Consider the following 7,508-nt stretch of genomic DNA (forward strand, 5'->3'; position numbering starts at 1 on the left):
GTCCCTCAGGCTGAATGCTGCCGTGTGACTTTAGGCAAGTTACTTAACTTCTCTGAGCTTTATTTTCCTAAACTGTAAAGCACAGACAATAATCGTATAGACCCCACAGGGCTGTTATAAAGGTTTATGATACATATTAGTATTTGTAGCCTCCTTAGGACAGGGCCTCGTCCATACTAAGCGCTAGGTAAGTGTTCGGTAGGTGAACTCATACATCAGACCTGGAGTTCCAGGTGCCATTACTGCCCAACAACCCGCCACAAACCAGGGGACATAAACAGCTACTCTTTTATTATGCTCACACATTTTGTGGATCAAGACCCAGTGGGCATGGCTTGCCTTTGCTCCACAATGTTGGGGGCCTCATCGGGGAAGACTGAAAATGCTGGGAGGCACTCAGGTGGCTGGGGCGTCTTCACTCACACATCTGGGGCCAGACAGGAGTGGCTCAAAGGCTGGGTCGGCTGGGCCCATCTATCGGAGCACCTGCTTGTGCGTTGGTCACGGCCCCGCTTTGCACATCCTGGTAGCTGGGTTCTGAGAGTGAGGAGTGAGTGCTCCAAGAGCATGTGAAGAGAGCCAGAAGGAAGCTGTGCAGCCTTTTGTGACCAAACCCCAGACATCACAGGAAATTACCCCCACTACATTATAGTGGTTGAAGCTGTCACCAGCTGCAAAGTGAAGTGACATAGGCTCCACCTCTCCGTGGTATTGGATGGGACAGGAGAGCCTCCACAGCCCCATCTGCTCTGGGCATCCGTGTGCTCTGCTTGAGTAGGCGGGACTGCCACCCCAGGATTCTTCCAGAGGAGCAAAGCCCTGGGTTGACTTTCGTCACCCACCCTGGGTGGGCCTGACCGAAAAGAATTGAAGAATCGGTGCCCTTTTTCATAAGGACTGTCATAGGCGCAGGGCTTTGAAGTGACTTGGAGGCCAAGGAGCCAGGACCAGAAACCCTCGGTTGTTGTCCGTCCCTGACCTTCCAGCACCGTGGCGGCTGTATCCTGTTACCTGGATTCCGGGCTGAGCTGCTATTCTTAGTGCACTGAGGTTGCTCCGTGGCTTTAATTACAGGCTGTTAGTTCATTTTAAAAATCAGCGATAGGATTAAGGGTACTGTCATTTTAAAAGCCAGGCTCCTGGCCTGAAAACTCGTCAGTGAATCAGAGGACAAATGTTCCCATTGTGCTGGTTAAAAATAGGAGCTATGGAAAAAGTGACAGAATGAGATGAATGCCATTAAAGTGTAATTACATTTACTGTAAATGCGAGCCTTGGGAAGAGTCTATTCTAGGCTCTAGGTTTCCTGGAGCCCGGTACACGGAAAAACCCAAAGCCTCAGCCGATGGCTGCTTTGATGCCGTGAATTTGTATACTGTATATTGTCACGGATTGTCCTGTGACCACTGGCCTGACCAGAGGTGTGTGAAAGGACGGTGTCACTCCGAAGGAACATAGGAACCATGTAGTTCACCTTGAATCTCAGGATGCAGCTTTTCTGTTGTTCTCACAAGCCAACATCTCTATACACCTATATACCTACATGTTTCTATATGTCTGTACATCTCCTGCCCCAATAGTCAAGTGTAGTAGCCGGATTGGACATATATGAAAGGCAGAGCTGAATTGGTTTTCTTTTTTAAAAATGAAACTAGCTTGAGTTTTTCTCATTTTAAAACAACACATTCTTGCCACATAAAGTTTAAAAAAATATACAAAGAAAGTAAATGATCCTAAATCCAGCCACACACACATAAAGCACTGTTAACATTTTGATGAACATGCTTTCAAACCCCAATCTTTTTGTGGATTTAGAGATAGGTCTAACATTTTTGTTGCCTTGGTTAAGGCCCAGCTGTATATTCCAGACCTATTTTTATGATAATATAGTCACATTATCGTGTCCAATGGCTAACCTGGCATTTCAAGGATCAGTACACCATAATTTATTTATTGAATAATGACAGTAGGTGTTATAATGAACCAAGTAAAGTTTTGGCTCATAGCTAAAAATTATTCTTTTACATTATTGAAAAAACAAATGATTTCAAGTTTAAATATATGTGTGTGCATATATATATGTGTATATATATATATGTATGTATGTATGTGTGTATATACCATGCTTTAATGAACATGTTGCATATGCCTCCTTATGCAGTTGGCCAATTATTTTCTTAGTATATGTTCTTGGAAGTGGGGTTGCTGGGTAAAAGATGTACACATTTACTATTTTGATATTTCAGTTACCAGATTTCCCTCTGGAAACGAACCAGTTTACACTCCCGCAAACACTTTTGTCAGCCCGGGTATTATAAATCTTGATTATCAATCAAGGAAGTAATTTTGATTTAATTTTCATATAATTGGCCATTTGTATGACTTTGAACAATTACCTGTTCTTTACCCATTCTTATTGAGGTATCCCTTTTTTTAAAAAAAATTGTAATTGTTCTTTGCATATTAAGGATACTAGCATTTTGTAATGTGTTTACTCTTATTTTTTTCTGTTTATCTTTGTATTGAAGTTGTTCATTTTTTATTTCACTTTTGCCATGCAAAAGTGTTACAATGTTAAATGTTTCGGTTTTTCCTTTATGACTTCTGGTTGTGTGTAGAACTTACCTAGGCCTAGATTATTTTTTTTAAAGCCACCTATGGCTTTTTTTCTGTATTAATATTTTCATTTTGTTTTATTCTATTACAATTTTAGTATAAGAAACCCAACTCTATTTTTGTTTCCTGAGTGGTTATCCAGTTAGGATTTTTTTTTTTTTTAAGCGTTGATTGGAGAGGTAGAAGAAAAAGAGGCTGGAGAAAACAGAGGCTGCAAAGCAGGGCTGGGTCCTCTGTCTGAAACTCCCTCCCCAGCGCCCTTTCTCAGGAATAAAGGAAGCAGGGTGGCTTCAGCTCTTGCTTTCCAGGAATGTTGGCTGAAACCAGAAATGAAATTGGGACAATACCCCGAAACTTGGAACCCCGGCTTCCTCTAAGGGGATGATAAACAGGGTGATAAGAGGTAACTCATGTAACAGAAAGAGTTTCCACTCCCCCCGGAGGCCGCCCTTCTCCAGGCTGCATCCATGACCATCGGAGCTTAAGCATCCTTCGCCTCTCGCGGCCGTGGTGTAAGATTAGTGCCTGTACCGACTGAGGTGCTGAGCAGCTGTTGGGAGCGCCTGTGAGGGCAGTCGCCACATTGCAGTCTCTTCCTGGAAGTCAAGGGGACATTAACCCCTTGGCAGGGCCTGACGTCCCTGTGTCGTACTCATGACGTGAGTGGGGAACAAAGTCCCGGCACACAGGTTCAGATAGAGTGAGCAACACAGCTTTTTTGGGGAACCAATGTCCCTCCAGAGACCAATGCTTTGGTAAGCACAGAAGGTTATACAAGATAGAATTTAATAACAAACCAAGTTCCAGAGTCAATCTGGATGGAGAAGGTTCCTGGTCCGGGAGAGAAGACTGGGCTCACAACAGGTCTGAGGCAAGCCGAACTTTGCAAGGAAGAACTTGGGAGAGTCTGGGTGGCTTGCACCTCGCAGAGGGTCTTAGCTGGAGCTCCCAGTCGGACCACTCACAGCACTGCTCTGGAGTTCTGCTTTTATCTTCTTTTCCTTGGACTTATTCACCTCTTAGGTGATAACCAGAAGTTGCCAGTTGTTTACCTCTTAGGTGAGAACCAGAAGTTGTTTTGGTGAACGTGTTTATCATTCAATTTTGTTATGCTCAGTTTCACACAAAAACATGTTTTTCACTTCACTCTTACCTATCTCACACATGTGTGGCTCACGTCCCTACCATAATGAACTTGTTTTGCAAACCTCAATCCAACATATATAATATATTTTATATGCTCTACACAGCAGCGCTCAGTGCTTCTGGTCCAAACCCTTAGGGACTGGTACTGACCAGCTCACCCAAGTTCCCCCTGCACTCATCGCTGAGGTCCCTGGCTCATTGCTGGCACTCAGAAGACCTTTGCTGGACAAAAGGAAATGCCCTGTGGTACCATGTTTCCCTGACAATAAGACCGGTCTTATATTAATTTTTGCTCCAAAAAATACATTAGGGCTTTGTTCAGGGGATGTCATCCTGAAAAATCATGCTAGGGTTTATTTTCCAGTTAGGTCTTATTTTGGGGGAAACACGGTACTTAGGCTGATTTTGTTGGGTCCACAATGGAGAGTAGTCACCACTAGGTGTTATGATGAGTCAAGCAAAATTTGGGCTCTTAGCTAAAAATTATGCTTTTACTGGTTCCATGTTTATGCATGCTTTCACCTGTTCAGCAAGCACGTGTTGTGTCTACTGCACAGAAGGCTCTGGGCTGGGTCCGGGGGATCCGGGTGGGAAGAAAGTCACAGGGGGAGCTGAGACAGGGCAAAAGCCTCACGAAGATATGCAGGACGGGTACTTACCGTGCTTGAGGAGTCAGGGGTGGCTTTGAAAATGAGTCTTAAAGGATAAAGACAGGTAAGAAGTTCGTTACTTGCATTTGTAAAAAACACTTCCGCCTAAGGAATTCAGGGCAGAAGGGTGGTCGGAAAGCTGGTCCAGATTTTGTTAACTGTTGAGAACTGAGCTGTTCAACTTGTCAGGACACTTAGGCAGAGGCTCGCTTCTGGTTTCTTTTTTACATCTGGACATCTGCCGCGGTTCAAAGTTTAGATTTCTAAGTTTTCATACTATCAATAAGACAATGATGGAGTTCACCTCATTGGGCCTTGACCGTTGTTAGGAAACAGTGGAAATTGGCTGGGTTGGAGGGAGTTGTGTGGTCAGCTGGCTCAGCGCTAGGCTGGGCCAGAATCCTGGTCAGGACCCGAGACCAGGTGCCCCCCCAGTGGGACTGACCCAGAAACCTGGTCCTGCCAGGGACAGGCACCGTGATGGTGCCAATAAGTGGCTTGGTGGCACGGCAGGCCTGAGCTGGTGCCTGAACCCCAAAGCAGATAAATTCACTCGCAGGGGCCTGTGCCAGTGTGGGTCTCCAGCCTCCTGAGGAAGCTCCTCCCCCGGAGCCCTGGGTGTCAGTGATGGGGCGCAGCTCAGTCTCTTGCGGAGACCCACCTGCCTTTCCTGGGAGGAGGCTGAGCCCTTTGGATGGGAGGGAGCCTGCTGGTAGACCCTTCATGGCACTGAACTCTGCACTGCGTTCCTGTGAGCAGAGATTCTGGCCAGAGCCGTGAGAGCCCCCGGGCAGACTAGACTGTCCCTGGTGAGATGGAGCCTGAGAATACCATGCTCAGCGAGGGTAGTCGGGCAGAAAAAGTCAAGAACCATGTGACTTCACTCATGTGGGATACAAAACTGAAAGCAGCAAGGGAGCAAGACCAACACACAAAGAAAAACTCATAGACAACAGTTTGGTGGTTACCAGAGGGGAAGGGGGGAAGGGGGTGGTAGATGAGATTAAATGGGGTCAAATACATGTTGATGGAAGGAGAACTGACTCTGGGTGGTGAGCACACAATGTCATATACAGATGATGTAATACAGAATTGTACACCTGAAACCTATGTAATTTTATTAACCAATATCACCCCAATAAATTTAATTAACAAATAAAAAAGATGCTCACCCAGGCTCTGTGGGAACCTTCTCAGTAACAGGAAACTTGCCAAGACAGCCCATTCTAGTTGGTGCACGTGGTTCTTTTTTTAAAAAAAATAGTGGTAAAATACATATTCACATAAAATTTACCATTTTTACCATTTTTAAGTGTACAGTTCTATGGAATTAAATACATTCACATTGTTGTGCAACCATCACCACCAACCATGTTCAGAACTTTTTGGTCTTCCCAAACTGAATCCATGCCCATTAAACAACAACGCCCCATCTTTCCTCCGCCCAGTCCACAGCACCCCAATTCTATTTTCTGTCTCTATGAGTTTGACTACTGTGAGTACCTCATACAAGTGAAATCAAGCAATATTTGTCCTTCTGTGACTGGCTTACTTCCCTTAGGATGATGTCCTCAAAGTTCATCCATGTTGTAAAACGTGCTGGAATATCCTTCTGTTTAAAGGCGGGAGAATATTTCATTGTGTGTATAGACCATCTTTTGCTTACCCATTCATCCATCAATGGACACTTGGGTTTCACCTTTTGATTACTATGAATAATGCTGCTATGAACATGGATGTACAAATATGTGTCTGAGTCCCTGCTTTTCAATATTTTGGGTCTATACCCAGAAATAGAATTACTGGATCAGATGGTAGTTCTATGTTTAATTTTTTGAGGAACCACCATACTGTTTTCCACAGCAGCTGCATCATTTTACACTCACATGGGCTGTGCACAAGAATTCCAACTTCTTCACACCCTTGGCAACACTTGTCAATAATGTTTCCAGTTGTCCACATGGTCCTTTGAATTGAGCTGAGATCTAATACCCTTCAGCCTCCTACTACTGTTCTGAGTGGTGAACGCTGGATCTCTGCCCTGAAGTCCGGTCTTCACTCTGCAAGAAAGCCATTCACACATTACTGAAAAGTACTCCCGGTGGTCTGTGTTCTCTGAAAGGTCTCTCAGGAGTGGGGACAGATCACCCGATGGCATCTGATCCCCCCAGAGTGATGGAGAACCACAGGTTCCTTTGTCCTGGACACTGCTTATCGTTTCTACAAATTTGCATGTCTTTTGCCAACAACCTGGCATGTGCTTGCCCATAAGGAGCTGTATCAATTAAGACATCCAGCCCTGTAAACAGGAACTGCTGTTAGACCAGGTAACTCCCCAACCCACATGATGCAATTTTTTAAAGTAATACTTGACACATAGAGAAGTACATATGTAACGAATGTGAACCTAAATTATGAGGCATAGGAATCAAATGGTTGCTCATGAACTTGCCATCAGCCTAAGGACTAGAAACGACCAGTATATTTGAAACTACACTGGGCCCCATCTCAGCCCCAGAGGAACCCACTCTCCTGGATATTGTTTTGTTCGTCATTTTGCTCATATAAAAATAGCTTCACCACGGATGTATAGCTACATAATATATCGTGCCATTTTACTTATTGTTAAGCTTTGTAAGTGTGTTGTCTTCTGCAATTTCTTTTCCCCACTCAACCTTATCCTTCTGAGATTCAGCCATGTGGTTGCGTGTGGCTGGATTCAGTCATTTTTCACTGCAGTGTACTATTCCTTTGTGCGTCTCTACTACATTTTATTTATTTATCCTTTCAAAATAGATGAGCATTTGGGTTACTTCCAGTTTGGGGCTAAGGCAAACAGTGCTGCAGCTAGGTGTCTGTTTATTGCATCTCAACTCCAAATCCACGCTTCTCTACACTTTCCTTTTGTTAGATCTGTCACTAGAAGGTTCTAGAGGGACATTGCAGAAGGAAAGGGCTTCTCTTCCTGGTTCTGGGCGCCTTCCCCCTTCTTGCTTCTCTGTCATGGCTGCTAGTGAAGCGTGTGACTCCCAGGGGCTCTCACCTTCCAGCGAGTTTTGCTGACACCCTGGCGACATCGTCTTGCTCACCAGCCTT

The sequence above is a fragment of the Rhinolophus sinicus genome, linkage group LG05 (assembly GCF_036562045.2).
Source record: "Rhinolophus sinicus isolate RSC01 linkage group LG05, ASM3656204v1, whole genome shotgun sequence".
NCBI classification, from domain to species: Eukaryota; Metazoa; Chordata; class Mammalia; order Chiroptera; family Rhinolophidae; genus Rhinolophus; species Rhinolophus sinicus.